Genomic DNA, 16,046 nt, shown 5'->3' on the forward strand with positions numbered 1-16,046 from the left:
AATGTCTCCATGGAGATTCCTCCCCCCTCCCTCCCCTCTTCGCTAACAAATTGGACTGTGGACTGAACTACCTCTGGTCCTAAAGTCTGGTTCAACAATAAGTTCCGCTGGACAGTACAATAGACGCTGCGATTTCTTTACATGGGCTATTCCCGAATTTGTGGCAGGTAATCGGAAAGTTGGCCCTATTATTTCACACAGCGACTCGTTTCTTAATAATCAATTTGGATTAGTTTTTCTGAAAAAAGCAGAGGAATATGTCTTGGGAAAAATGTTTGAAGAATGTCAAAATTAAATTCCTTTCAGTCACAGTAAGAATTGCTTTCCACAGTAAAGTGCAAAAATTTTATCTGAGGTTTGTAAAATTTGTCAACCTATAAAAATGTCATATTTAGAACTATTTTTTTTATTAGAGCCTATTAGTTAACTTATCACTGAATATTATTAGTACTGGATAATACTTTTGTTGAGTAACGAAATTACTGGTTAAAGTCTGTTTGGTAAATGATACGTTTGTCATGAATAATACTTTTAATAAGAAAATTCTCAGATATTTAGGAATGCTGCTCCGATTGTCTTCGTGAACAAGTACCTACTACGGAAAAAAGTTCGAAGGGGTGTGTATAATTTTTCGTCTTTGCAGGTTTCGAAGTTATGAATAGTTTCCCCAGCTCACTGTATTTTGTTGCAATGGCCCCTCTGTAAACATGATATGAGTTTGATACCTGATTGAGGATAAAGGAATTGATGATGTTCCAAGTACGGTTTGTGTAATTGTTGTGTGCGTAATAAGAAGGAGTGGGAGGGACACCGACCACAATAGGTGGTGTAATGTTACTCGTATTAATTTTGTCATAGAGTCTCAACATGGTGAGGTTTTGTGGGTAGGTCACCCTTGTGAAGAGTGTGTTTGTTGCAAGAGGAGGGACGCCCATCGTAGTGCCTACATATACCAAGATGAGGTATTTGGTATGTTTCATTATAAACAATCAATATGTTTGTGAGCAGGAAATGTTTACGGAAAATATTATGTACAGAAGAAGTTCAACAGAATAAGAGTCAGATCTGCTTGTCCGTTGTTGATACATAATTGGAAAAAGCGCTAAAAAGTTAAAAATGGGATATTTACACCAAACGAATTTTCCGAAAAACTTTGCAAGACGTTTTACATGTATCACTTTAGAAGTCATTACGTTAGAAATGCGATGTTTTGCTTAATAGTTCGTTCATCTGCCAGAATTTTAAGTGGTGAAAATTTGTATTGAATACATGGTTGTTTTTTACGTTCTGTTTAGTTAAAAAAGTATTAAATGTTAATCGTGTGATTATATGAACTTCAGACAAGCTTAAAAGAAAATTCGGGTTCAAAGAGAGTGTTTAACGTAGCAGATTATTCCTGGTTATTATTACTTGCTGTTACATACGCCATCTTAGAGCGTGTCTGGTCCTTTAGCTGGGAGGATGTTCTGCCTTTTCGCTATAGACATACGAGCAGCTGACGCTTACTTACTTACTTACGTACTTAAAAACCATAACAACTTTTGTAGTACGGAACAGAGATAGGAAATGCAATATACCTACTTGTAACGTCATCTGAAGCTATGCTTCAAATGCCAGATTATGGAAATTGCTTATCTAGATCTTTTTTAAAATATTGACTACGATAAATTCTTGTCATTAAAGAAAATATTTCAAAATTAGTCCATAATTAAATTTTGTTGTGTGAGAGTTCAGGAAAGAGCGAGAGAATGTATGGAGGGCACAAGTAAAGCGTGGCTGTATAGTTTATAGGAAATTATATAACAATCTGAGTGGAAACGTATGTATAATAGTGGGATAGAGGTTACTTACGTCGTGTGTAAAACCTTTTGCATAAAAGCAGACTAAGTAACTATTCGTAGCCAAATGATTTAATATTTTATTTCTGGGGGCACTTTTCATACTGTTTTCGGTTTTGTTTAAGTTTGGAGTTGTGAGTTATCCTGTTCGTTGAGTTGGGGATTAAACTTAGTATTTGACAGAAGGAGCGTTTCTTATTGGCCATTTATCAACTAAATATAATTCAGCATATCCAGCGCTTGGAGACAGGCTGCTAAGAACCGCTCTTTGCGAGGTTCGGACGAGATGTAAAAATTTGTCAGTTATATCGGCTGTTTTTCGGTAAAAGTGAAACGACTAAAGTTTGTGATCATTTGTTGAAATTTTAGATCTTTTATGGCGAGTAGTTTGGAAGTTGGTTGCATTTGAAATTTGTGGTCGATTACCAACAATACGATTCGTATTACTTAAAATTTACGGAACATTTCTTCGGACACTCCATTGCAAGGAGACTCTTGCTTGAATACTTGCAGTAACTAACGAATAGGTATGGGTCAGTAGCTGTTTCGATCAGGGATTATATTCGGGTTGAATGTGCAATTCTGGCTGCTTTGCGTGTGCAGAATTATAGCATAACTGTACGAGCGTGAACCTACATTGATATTAGTTTCCGTTACTACTACAACAGTTGATAGCCATTTATTTCTTTTGAGGGACAATAAATTAACATTAATTGAATAGTAAACCTTTTTTATGTAAACAGAATCCCAAACGCCCGATATTTTCCGAGGAACTTGCTGATATTAGCACCGAGATGGAAAAGTCAGGCCTCTGTTTGGTACCTAATAGTCGGTGTGCGTTCTACGCTACTTTTTACCTACTGAATTAATGTTAAGTCCGTAGGTATTCTTACAGGGTGAAAGGAACTGGCTTCAAGAAGCCTATCGAAGTAGATCTCCTGAATGGACATTTTTGGCTGAACTGCTGCCTGATTTAGTCATAGGAGAATAGGAGAAGTGAGCCCGCCTCACCGAAGTTGGTTGAAAAGGTACTTAAAGTATACCTAAAGGTATGCAACATTCTGTTTCGCAAATTTCTCTGCTAATTTGTAAGGTGGCAGAATAAATGAAGGTCACATTCACAACTTACATGAGAGCTTTATACATCCCAAGGGGAAGGTGAATATGACAACTTAATTCGGCAGTTATGAACAAATTTGCCTATCAGTATTTATTGAGAAACAGGCATGACACTCAGTCAAAGGTAATTAACACACCGTTCCTATATAATGCATGTCTATGAGCAGAAGGTGCAACAAGCGGCGAGAGGCGTTTTAGTTTGGAATTTCAGAGGGGCGAGCAGACACAAGGCCGCGCTACAGGGGGTACCACAGAAATCGCTTCAAGGGGAGTCCCAGGCGGAAGGTCCATGATCGACCAGGCGGCTGAGATGTGGAGAGCGAGTATAATGGCCCATCTGAGGGAGGATAGGAACGAAAGCTTTTAAAAACTGCGTTACGGAATTACAAAGGGATATGAACAAGACCAGTGATGCATTTTCGATCACGTGTCCAGCGAGTGCTACACGTGTGAGAGAGTCAATGTACGCATTTAGGAGTCTGGAATGGGCACAAAACGTCCGATTGGCGGAAACGCGCTAGGAAGGAGAAAAGAGTCAAAGTTTCGACGCAATTTAATGGTAGGGACTTTGCGATTGGTAGAGTGAGTTTCCACAGAATAAGAGGAATGCTCCTATTGGTCAAAAAAGCCATGACGTGAAGAACGAAAGAACCCATGTGGGGAGACAATTCGGCTATGAGTAAGACAACATGGTAAATTTTGGTGACTCTTCTCTGAACTGGCGTCAAGTGCAGAATGGAGCGCATAATGCTCTGTACGACGCAGAGAGGTAATTAGTGTGAACACTGCGTTCACATCGGATGATATTCAGATAGAAATTGGCTGTAGAATCGTTTAGCTCCAACTGTGCAGAAACGAATTGTTCTTGCAAGAACTTACAGGGCACTATAACATGCGCGCTGCTCCAACCATGCGCGTGTATATCGCCACATTCTAAGACATTTTCTCTCACGTAATGAGAAACATAGGAACATTTTCTGCAGGAAAATTCAGCAAAGGTGTAATTAGTTTTATAGGAATTTCAGTGGAAGAGAGCGACCTAGCAGACGACATCTCATCGCAGCTTAAGGTAAATACCGCTTGCAGAGGCATAAACTTGTTTGTTCACCAGCTTGCGTCCACTGTAAACTCGAGCGATCTTGTGTAATTTTTGCTCAGTTTGTCACATAACTAACCATCCACCACAGACTTGATTCTCATCCTAAAAGTAGTACCGAACTTTGAACCGGAATCGGTCGATTTTCGTAGTGCTGACCAACATCATAACGTAAGTGTAGGAATAATTTTGTAAAGAAACTTCTAGTTAAACTTTAATATTATCGTGTTTAGAATTATTTAACCTTCTGATGGCTAAGTTTTAATATTGTGATTAGGATTTTTTCACTTTTGGATGTTGACGAGATGCATTATCCTGGCAAATGTTTTTGTTGTCACGTTGAAAACTGTGTAAAACGTGTAATTTTGTGCCAATATTGCAACATGAAACATGTAGTTTCATCTTACACAGTTGTCTTCAGTCCTAGAATAAGTAAACCAAAAAAATATGGCACCGTACAAATTTAATTTTCACGATGGTTGCTTTTCTGAGATGCTCATGTAGCTGTCTCATGTAAAATTCTTAATGTTACTTTCTACGCCATCCAGACATATTAATGTGACGACCTGTCAAAAGACTGTACAACAAACTTTTACAGCGAGGGTAGCGTGTAGAAACAGCTTCAGTGAGGAGGAACGTATTGACAGGGATTTCCAGCCACACCGATATCATTGACGAGGTCGGCTGCACTAGGTTGCTCGGTTGAGGATTCATTGCACCAACATCCCATTTGGGGTGGTCCTCAGACTGGGGCTAAAACGGGGGAATTTGTTGGCCAGGGAAGTACAGTAAACTTATCGTGGTGCTCTTCGAACGACGGATGAACTCAGCTCGCTGTGTGACACGTTTTATTGTTCTGCTGGTAGATGCCCTTGTGCCAAGGGCTACAGACTGCATGTAGGGCTGTACACTGTCCCCGAGGATAGATGCATGCCTGTATTGATCCACTGCGTCTTCCGAAATGACGAGATCACCCAGGGAATGCATCGAAAATATTCTCCAGACCATAACGCTTCCTCCTCTGGCCTGCACTCTTCCAGCGTACTGCAGGGCGTTTGCTTTTAGGTAGTAACGCTGTACGCGACAACTACCCTGGAAATTCAGGAACACAGAGATACAAGTCACTTAGAAATGAAATAAATAGGAAGTACAGGGAAGCTAAAGCGAAATGGCTTCATGAACAACGTGAAGAAGTCGAAAAAGAAGTGAGTGTCTTAAAGAGTGAGTCAGTATACAGGAAAATCAATACAATATTTTTAGATTAGGGATAAAATTAGATTCAGTATTCTTTTCATAGGCCCATAAGTAAGATAATTCTCGTGAGAGTAGAACATGTCAAAAAGTAGAACGTAAAAGAATTGATCATTTGAATATAATACTCATATCTCTGATCATCTGTCAGGAGATTGTCAAGATATGTGAATACTTTAAACTGGAAATGCTAATATATACAGAATTAGAACTCTCTCACAATGAAACATAGTTATGCACTTTTAATAGATTTATCACACACGAAGTACCTAATTTTGACTGTTGTGAACAATTGACGTTAAAATTGAAATCTAAAACATATTTTTACTTAAGCTGACCTAACAAAAAAAAAAAAAAAAAAGGTTCAAATGGCTCTAGTCACTATGGGACTTAACGTCTGAGGTCATCAGTCCCCTAGACTTAGAACTACTTAAACCTAACTAAGGACATCACACACATCCATGCCCGAGGCAGGATTCGAACCTGCGACCGTAGCAGCAGCGCCGTTCCGTACTGAAGCGCCTAAAACCGCTCGGCCACAGCAGCTGGCACTGGTCTAACAGTGCCTGTTAAGATATTCATTTATAGAGTAGGAGTTGCCTAACGAAAACTCTTTTAGACTCTGTTTAATGTGTGTTTTATCTGAAACCAACTTTTTAATATACCCTTTCCAACAGAATTTATAATCGATATGTAATCCCAGAAATTTAACACGGTCAACCTCTTCTATCTGCATGTGTTAATATGTAGTACTCAAGCTGGAAGTAAATCTCTTACAGGTTCTTAATAATATATAGTGTGTCTTTTCAACAGTTAATTAGTTTGAAACCTGTTATTAATGTCAGTGAAAATTTCATTAGCAGCAATTTCTAAATCTGTACCTGACTTGCTATTTGTTTCAATGTTAGTGCCATATGCTAAAAAATGAACTTTACATCTGGCAACGTAAGAGAGGAGAGGTCATTAATATAGACAAGAACAAGCAACAAACTGAAAATGGAGCATTCAGGAACCGCAACTGTATTTAATTCTCAGGCAGATGAAGACTGTTTGCTTACTCCACAGGTATTTCGTAAGGACACCCACTGCTGTTTATTAGTTAGGTAAGACTCTAAACATTTTGCAGCATTGCCAGACACATCATGATATTGTAATTTACTTAAGAGAATCCTTTCAATCACACATTCAAAGGCTTTTGACATATCACAGAAAATGCTAGTAGCCTCTACTTTGTTGTCTAATGAATGAAGTACATTCTTACTGTACATGTAAATAGACTTCGCTATATCAGAAAGCTCAAGGAACCTAAGCTGTAACTTGGACAATATATTATTCGTAGTCAGATTTTTAAGAAGACGCTTGAATAATACCTTTCCAAAGCATTTTTGGGAAATTGACAAAACTGAAAGTGGTCGATGGTTTGACGGTATCTCTTTATCCCTCCTCTTACAATGAGTTTTAACTTCAGCATATTTTAGTCAGAATTGAAATGTTCCGCTTATAAGAGGTCAGTTACACAAATAACACAATATAACTCAAGGAACCTGAACGCACTACGATTAACTTCATTGACGTTATCATAAACCGCTAGATAACATTGGAAGCTGAAAAAGTGAATTAAAATTCGTGCAGCGGCCAGGAATCGAACCCTAGTTTCCTTACTTACTACGCAGACACGCTGACCATTACACCATCGCAGCTTTAGGAAACGTAGTCGCACCAGAAAGGTAGTTCTCAGTTTGCTGTTGATAATGGAAGCAAAACTGAATGAGGGTTAAGCTATGGGGAAACACGGTTAATACATAACATGCACAATAACCGTGATGGAACAGTAAGAGTGGAACCACGAACGAACTGATCCCACTAAAATTCGAGTAAGACCATTGTTTTCAATCAGTACTTTGAAGAAACAATGACGGAAATCAAAGACAGGTTCGAGACTGAGATTAAAGTTCAAGGCGAAAGAATTTCAGTGACAAGATTCGCTGATGACATTGCTATGCTCACTGAGAGTGAAGAAGAATTACAGGATCTGTTGAATGGAATGAACAGTCTAACGAGTGCAGAATATGGATTGAGAGAAAATCGAAGAAAGACTAAAGTAATGGGAACTAGGAGAAATGAGAACAGCGATAAACTTAACATCAGAATCAGTGATTACAAAGAGATAAAGTTAAGGAATTCTGCTATCTAGGCAGCAGAATAACCAATGACGAACGAAGTAAGTAGGTTTCAAATAGCAAACAAACACTGGCGAAAAGGGCATTCTTGGCCAAGAGATGTCTATTCGCACCAGAGCCGTGCTCTCTCCCACATATACGTTTTCGTGAACTTCGCAGTCTATCTGTGTTTGGTTTCCCGACCTTGTCGCGGTTGCGTCGTGGTTCTTCTTCCTTCTACGACTGGCAGCAGTGATGTGTATCGACATTTGCGCCGTGTACCATCTTTGGTTTGGTGCAAACAGTTTCCGGCAAGGGCTCTGGAGTGAGTCGGTCTGTTGTTGTGCACGAGGGAAGGCAGCCCCTGCGCAGTGTCGGAGCGTGTGTGGAGCTGTTCGATCGCTAGCAGCTTCGTGGTTCACCGACACAGGACGTCAAAGTTAAGTAGTGGTTTCAAGTACCCAAGCCACGTTTATTCATGCTGTGGTGGTTCGCTTCGGTGGTTTGCTGTTGGGAAGGATTTTCGGCGAGCAACACCGAGACTTTCCACTGCTGAGATTTAGCTGCCATGCGGTGCAATTAACTATTTTGGTCGACTACGATTTGAGTGCACCAGTGGAATTTTGTCTTGTGGCCGTTAGTGTTCTGGTTGCCTGCCCTCGGCACTGACGTAAATTCAAGCACTGTTCCTTTGACCGAAGTTAACTATTACAGTGTTTCAGCGGAATTTTCTGCCTAGTGGTCATTAGTGTTCCGGTTACCTGCCCTGGCCACTAACGTAATTTCAGGCAGCGTTCTTCCCTAACCTATTGTCGCTGTCCAACATGGTGTCTGTTTCACAGCTAATACATACTCCATTGTGGATTATCACGTTTGTAACATTGCTGGATTGAGTTCTCATGTACTGATTGACGGGAAGCAAGTCATTTTGTGCGGTCGGTTCATGGCTGTCCCCTGGTTCGGTTCCGATGGATCAAGTATAGTTGGGCTCACCACCTGTCTCACCTAAGTGAAAGAGGGCAGACCGACCTCCCTGGAGGCTTCTGAGTGCCACCGATGTTTATTTATCTTTTGTCAGCTATTTTAAATTCTAGGCTTATAGTTATTTGTTATGTTTCCTAAAATTTTGCAAAATTACTTTTTAAATTTATCGTTCAGGTTTAAACCCTGCGGACTTCTGCCTTCAAAGGTAATGGTAATATGTCTTAAAATTTCGAAGGTTAATTGTGGCCCTCATCCATTGGTATTGCACCTTGCATATGTCGCTTCTTTAAATTATTTTATTGCCATCTTAATTGAATTTTATCTTATTGATTTTTAAGCTTTCTTGTTGTTAAACATGCTGGCCTTCTACCTTTAAAGGTCTATGGTAATATATTCAGAAGTATTGAAATTTAATTGTGGCCCTCGGCCATTTGTGTTGCACCTTGCATATGTTGCCTCTTTTGGGTTTTAAATTATTTTATTGCTAGCTAAATTGAAATTTTGATTTTTTAAAGATTTATTGTTGGCCTTCTGCCTTTAAAGGTCTATGGTAATATATTCTAAGATTTTGGAATTTAATTGTGTCCCTCAGCCATTTGTATTGCACTTTGCGTATTGTTTTTTAATTATTTTATTGCTATCGTAATTGGATTTTATCTTGTCACGATTTCTTGTTTGAGGCCTTCAGCCGTGAAATAGTTCCATTCGGTGAAGATTCGGCTATGTACCGCTGTGGTTGTAAAGGTTATTAAATTACAATAAATGACAATTAGAAGCAGAAACTGACCTCAAACCTTGGGTCATTCCACAGTCCTATTACTTGTTCTGCCCAGCGGGTTTAGCGGGCGTCTCAGTACCAAATATAGGCCTTAATTTGAGGAAGAAATTTCTAAGAATGTGGTTTTGGAGCACAGAGTTGTATGGTAGAGAGACATGGACTGTTGGAAGAGCGGAATAGAAGAGAATCGAAGCGTCTGAAAAGTGGTGCCACAGATGAATGTGGAACATTAGGTGGATTGATAAAGTAAAGAGTGATGAGGTTCTCCGGAGATTAGGAGGGGAAAGGTATGTATGGAAGACACCAACGAGAAGGGGCAAGATGGTAAGACATCTGTTAAGGTACCGGAAAATAAATGCCATGATACTACAGTGAGATCTGGAGGGTAAAAACTATAGGGGAAGACAGAGATTGGAATAAGCATGAATCATACGCCTGCCGTAGAGGTTGATACGCAGCAACGTTCGTAAATGGTCGTTGAGGAGATGCTGCTGGTAACCACTAGGCTCATCTGGATGGTCAGTTGCTCAGCTGTTGCTCGTAATTAGCACGCGAAAATGTCTGCAGCCGTCATTCACGACTGGTATCTATGGTCCGTGCTGCACAATAGCTGCTTCGGCGCCGTTTTGGGTATCGTAATTTTGCCAGGCACGGTATGCGTCGTCGACGGCTGCACGCGAACAGTTTGCTAAGTTAGCCTGCTTCCACCCTTCGCTCAAAGGTGAATTATCACGTCCTTCTGGACGTGGGATAAATCGTTTCATTTCCGCATCATGACAATGGCTGTACTGTTTCCCACGACTCCTCGCCACACCTTATACACTCTCTATTCTTACTGCTTCCACGTTCCGTCTGCGAGTTATTGCACGTCGACGTTGTACTTAGTCAGTGGCTACACTGAAATGACTGGAATATGTATGTTATGCAGAGTGGCTGTTTTCTCTCAGATGCGTTCCGGATGTGGATGGATCATTATCACTGTGTCATGTTTCTTGAAACGTGTGTTAAAATTTTTTCTTCGTTTGGCCAATATAAACGTTCTCGCTGTCTCGACAGTTTATTTTATAGATAGCAGATAGACTGAAAGGCAAACCTTTATGTGGTTTGTGGCGAACGAAATTATTTGGGTACGTTATAGGTAAGCTAACAAACACGAACATTCGTCGTACGAAACGTGCGTGCTACGAAACCTGTGTGCTACTTTATTTGTAAGTTTTATGATGTGTGACATGACAGTGTATTTTCACTTTTCTCTCTTCATTGCTCTAAGTAGCGTGATTTCTTCATTTCTTACTGACTACTTCGTTTACAGTTTCATCTGTTTCGTTTAATTTATCGTCATTAAATCGTAACCGTTATTTGTTGTTACGGCTTCTGCTATTCTTAGTTCGTTATCAGTTTCTACTTTTCTAAAGAGAGACTCGTGATACGAATCAACAAGTACTGGAAGAAACGTCTTTTATGAGCAGTAGGGCGATTATAGTCGCCGTTAACTAATGCGTTTGTTGTAGGTTTCGTGTTACACGCAAGTTTACCTATTAAATTACTATTTACTGTTTTTAAAAGTAGGTTGATGTTCTTTAGCTGTTCTAAATCTTTCAGAAGTTCCATAAACTTGTGCATGCTGTTTAGCTGCTTTCCATTCCGTGTATATTTTCATGAATCTGATGAAAAGGATCAATGTGTGCTCTACAAATCGTCTGTATCATATAGTCTTTAACCGCAGTGTGCTTGTATTTCTTAAAAACCTCCATTTCTACATTGTTAACGAAGATGTTTACAGTTCTGCTCGCAATGTATCTCCAACTACCTGGTCGTCTTTTGTGAGTATACTGTCACTAACGTTCTCCTTCAAGTGGAAGGTAATTGTACGATGGTTCCAGCTTGGTATTTCGTTCAGCCCATGTGCTTGGATCTTGTTGGGTATATTGCGTTTTAGTGCATTGTTCTTAATAGCGTTTGTCACTGGAAAGCTCGTATAGAGTTTCGTAACGTCAAATGAGACAAACTTCCCGTGAATAGCAATATTAAATTTTTAATAGCATTTGCTTGGTGCGGGAAGTTTCTAGTCATGAATAAAATGTCAAATACAGGGATACAATAAATCAGTCACTTTCAAAGCTTAGTAGTTTTCGAGCTATTACACGCACAAATGTGGTTCACGTATCACTAGAACCATAAACTTAGCGATTTAGCAGTGTCCACCAGTTTGCCATACGAATGCCGCGCCTTGACTAAATGGTGACAAAACAAGAAAATAACTTACTTGTATTGGAATATGCGAGATACTTACCTGTTACAACAGTGCACCGTGCATTCTGAAGATTTTATGAAAAAGAACTGTCGAACAAACGGAGCATTACGTGCTGACATGGCAATTTAGGACACTGGTTGTTTCTGTAAACTGAAAAGCATAGGGTCGGCCTAATGTAGCAGACGCAGTGGTGGAGAGGGTGGTGGAAAGCATCGTAAAATTCAACCATCTGCGAACGCCAAGGACTTGCATTACTGCAGCAAACTGTGTGAAGAATTTACGACGGCAGTTACATTTAAAATCCTACGGCCCGCACCTAGTGCAAGAATTGAAACCGAAAGATTATGGCTGGTGCCTTCAATTTTGCATCGCAACGCAGGAAGCGGTTGAGGAAGGACATTTCGCCTCCAAACTGATATTCAGCTATTAAACAACCTACCATTTATGTGGAAAGGTTAATCTCCACTGTGTGAGATTGTGAGGTACTGAAAGTCCTCATGAAACTGTGGTGCATTAACGATATTCGCCGAAGGTAAATGTTTACTTGGCAATGTCGCTCTGTGGGCCCTTTCTTTGTTGTGCGAAAATTGTGACGCGTACCTCTTAGCTTGCTATTGTTGCAGATGTGGTTGTAGCTGTAACCGACTGTTGACTCTGAGAATTTACGAACAGGACGGGACACTCCTTCATTATGTCGTCTATGTTCGTTCTTAACTAAACGAAAGTCTTCCGCACCTCTTGGTTGAGCGTGGTGGTGAAGATCATGTGGCTGTGTTCCCCTGGCGACCAAGGTCTCCTCTCCTGCAGTCCTGTGACTTTTTTTCCTTTTGGGCTACATTAAGGACCATGTTTACGTACGCCATTGCCAAGAACCACTGGAACCGCTCAAAGAACACATTAGTTACGCTGTGATGAGCATTGACAGGATGTTGCTATATCAAGTGTGGACCGAAATTGACTATCATTTGCGCACATTTCGTCTGACCAGAGGGGAACTTACTGAATATTTGTAGAGTGTAAAATGCTAACTTGGAGTGTTTATAGATCTGTTCTAGCACCAGTCCTATGCATACATGTAATAACTTGGAAAATATAAAGCTCTGGAAATGAATAATTCCTTTATGCTATCCCTGTAGAGACAGATTTTTAACTGAGTAAGCTTACAGTTAAAGGAAGAGAAAACACTGGCTAAGTAGTTAATTGGTCAAATTTGTGGTCCTTCCGGTGTAGTTTGGGCTGGGGCCTATGCTTTGGAGTACGGAGTTTAATTACTACACAATCTTTTATTTCCTTACCTGTGAAATTAGAACCACATTTTAAGTGATTTTTTGGTGATTAATGCGTTAGTCTCACACAAAAGGAAAATAAAGATTGTGTAGTAAGAAATAACGAAATACTTACTACAGAATATTTAATTACCTTTTCTGTGATTATAGAAGCGAAATAATTAGTTATTTCTTTAGTAATGTTTTAAAGTTAACACTTTCAAGAGCAATTTGGTTACATGGCGTGTTGCAACATGTGTGCTTGTACGCAATCTGTGATGTGCAAGACTACATACACAGAATTTCGAAACATGTGTTTCTGTGTGAGAACAAGTGTCTATTCCCATCGAGTACTAATGGGATTGAAACAGGACATACGCATCATCGATGCGACTGTAAAAAAGGTAAGAACATCAAATGTAAGCTTTCACGGCCGGTATTGTCTTGACTTAAAACTTCCGGGCTCAAAGGCCGTAGTCGAAGTATAAAACTCTCCTGACATTTCGGTTCCGACTGCGGGAGACATCCTCGAAGGTACAGCGGCCGATGTACAGTTATAATATGTCAGATCTAATAGTTTTAAATAAATCTCAGTCCTTTTACTTATATGGTACTGTTACTGAAAATAGCCAAAAGCTGAAACTGGCCAGTATTGTAAAGTATGCTTGATGCAATATAGGTCATATTGAGTAATACAATTACACAGGCAAGGCTGGTTATTAAATCGTTTTATCATCCAGAAAATAAACAGGTTGTCAATAGAATGATATTTTCACTCTGCACCGGAGTGTGCGTTTATATGAAGCTTCCTGGCAGATTAAAATTGTGTGTCGGACCGCGTCTCGAAATCGGGATCTTTGCCTTTCGCGGGCAAGTGCTCTACCATCTGAGCTACCCAAGCACGATTCACGCTCTCTCCTCACAGCTTTACTTCCGCCAGTACCTCGTCTCCTACCTTCCAAACTTCACTGAAGCTCTCCTGCGGACCTGGTAGAGCACTTGCCCGCGAAAGGCAAAGGTCCCGAGTTCGAGTCTCGGTCCGGCACACAGTTTTAATGTGCCAGGAAGTATCAGGTTGTGAATAGTGTGACATGGCGTATTAAGATAGGTGATGACAAACAGTATGCAATATGCCATAGAATTCGTGCCACTGTATAAAATGCTGACCTTTTTCTGAGAATATCTTATTAATATGTTCATGATACGTACAGTACTTGATAAATAGTACCTTGACACTACTATGTAATGCAAAATTGACCTCTAGATGTCAGGAGAGCTGGTGCTGCCACTACAAAAAGAGGCGAGGAGTACTGTGTTGTCTTTAGAGAAGCGAAAACAGTAGCATTCGTCGGACAGAAATAAGTGATTTCGAACGTTTACTTTTCATTGGACGTCACCCGAACGACAATTCCATTAGCGATATTTCGTTTCTAAAGCTGGCTAACTATTATCGATGAGATAGTGAAGTAGCCGGCCGCTGTGGCCGAGCGGTTCTACGCGCTTCAGTCGGAAACCGCGCTCCTGCTACGGTCGCAGGTTCGAATTCTGCCTCGGGCATGAATGTGTGTGATGTCCTTAGGTTTGTTAGGTTTAAGTAGTTCTAAGTTATAGGGGACTGATGACGTCAGATGTTAAGTCCCATAGTGCTTGGACCCATTTCAACCATTTGATAGTGTAGTGGGGAAGCGAAGGAATAAGCACAGCTGATTAAAGAACAGGCAGAGCTCGTATACAGACGGATAGGGACCACCGATGATTACGGACGGTGGCTGTAAGAAAATCGCCTGAAAATAGCAACTGGTAACCCTCGTGAGTTCCCGTGTGCTACCAGATGTCCAGCTAGTATGATGGCTATGCACAGAAGTTTAAAGTGAATGGGATAAAATGGTCGAGACGCCACTCGACGATGGATGGCTGCAAACGAGTTATTTGGACTGATGAACCATGCTATATCCCGTGGCGATCCGAAGGAAGGATATGATGTTGGCAAATCGCTGGCAGACGTTACCTTCCAACACATGTAGCGCCATCAGTGGGTACGGAGGAGCTGGTGTTAGGGTGTGGGGGTACATTTTATTGACAGGTTGAGGTCCCCTTACCGCGGTTAAGAAAACGCTCAATGCGGAAGGATTTGAATACATCTTACCGCATTGTATCCTGCGTACAGCGTGCTGCAATGATTGCATCAGTATGACATCCACACTTCATAAAACCGGATCCAAGGAGCAATAGTTTGTGTGCCGTAATATAACTTTAATGTATTTTCAGAAGATGGTACCGCAAAGCTCGTAAATATTTTAAGAAATTCTTAATCACCCCTAAGAGAAGCTGAAAAAAATTCAGTAACACCCAGGTTCAGTGGGCAGACCGTCATCAGTTTCATAGAAGCACACCATATTAGGTTTGAAAAAATCATTGGCGTCTCATAATAAAATGCAAGAATTCGTCACTGTTGTTGTATAGTGTCGCATGTTTACAGTGACGAATTAATGGGTTTATTATCTGACGGCAATGACATTATAACGCCTAATATGGAGTTGTAAATACTACAATGAACCTGATGATGGGCTGTGGACCGAAATTGGTTGTTAAATAAGAATTTTCATCAGCAGCTCTTGGCGGTAATCATGACGTTCTTCAAATTTCTGGGAAGGACTGGCCTCCCAAAAACCCCATGTGAAACCAATAGAACAAGTCTGAGAAGAGTTAAAACATCGTCTTATTTGGATCCGGATCATGAGGAAAAATGAGCCACAATTAATCTGCAGATATCCATACCTCATAGAAAGATATAACCAGCAGTGATCAAGACATAAAGGCGAATGATGGCCACACTAGTTATTAAAATCCAAGAATAGAAGTCCGGATGCTTCTAATCACATAATACATTTGTCATCCTTTTTATGTTGTTGTTGTGGTCTTCAGAGACTGGTTTGATGCAGCTCTCTATGCTACTCTATTCTGTACAAGCTTCTTCATCTCCCAGTACCCACTGCAACCTACATCCTCTGAATCTGCTTAGTGAATTCATCTCTTGGTCTGCCTCTACGATTTTTACCCTCCACTCTGCCCTCCAATACTAAATTTGTGATCCCTTGATGCCTCAGAACATGTCCTACTAACCGATCCCTTCTTCTAGTCAAGCTGTGCCTCAAATGTCTGTTCTCCCCAGTTCTATTCAATACCTCCTCATTAGTAATGTGATCTACCTATCTAATCTTCAGCATTCTTCTGTAGCACCACATTTCGAAAGCTTCTATTCTCTACTTGTCCAAACAATTTATCGTCCGTTTCCTTTCCAT

The sequence above is a fragment of the Schistocerca piceifrons genome, chromosome 6 (assembly GCF_021461385.2).
Source record: "Schistocerca piceifrons isolate TAMUIC-IGC-003096 chromosome 6, iqSchPice1.1, whole genome shotgun sequence".
NCBI lineage: Eukaryota > Metazoa > Arthropoda > Insecta > Orthoptera > Acrididae > Schistocerca > Schistocerca piceifrons.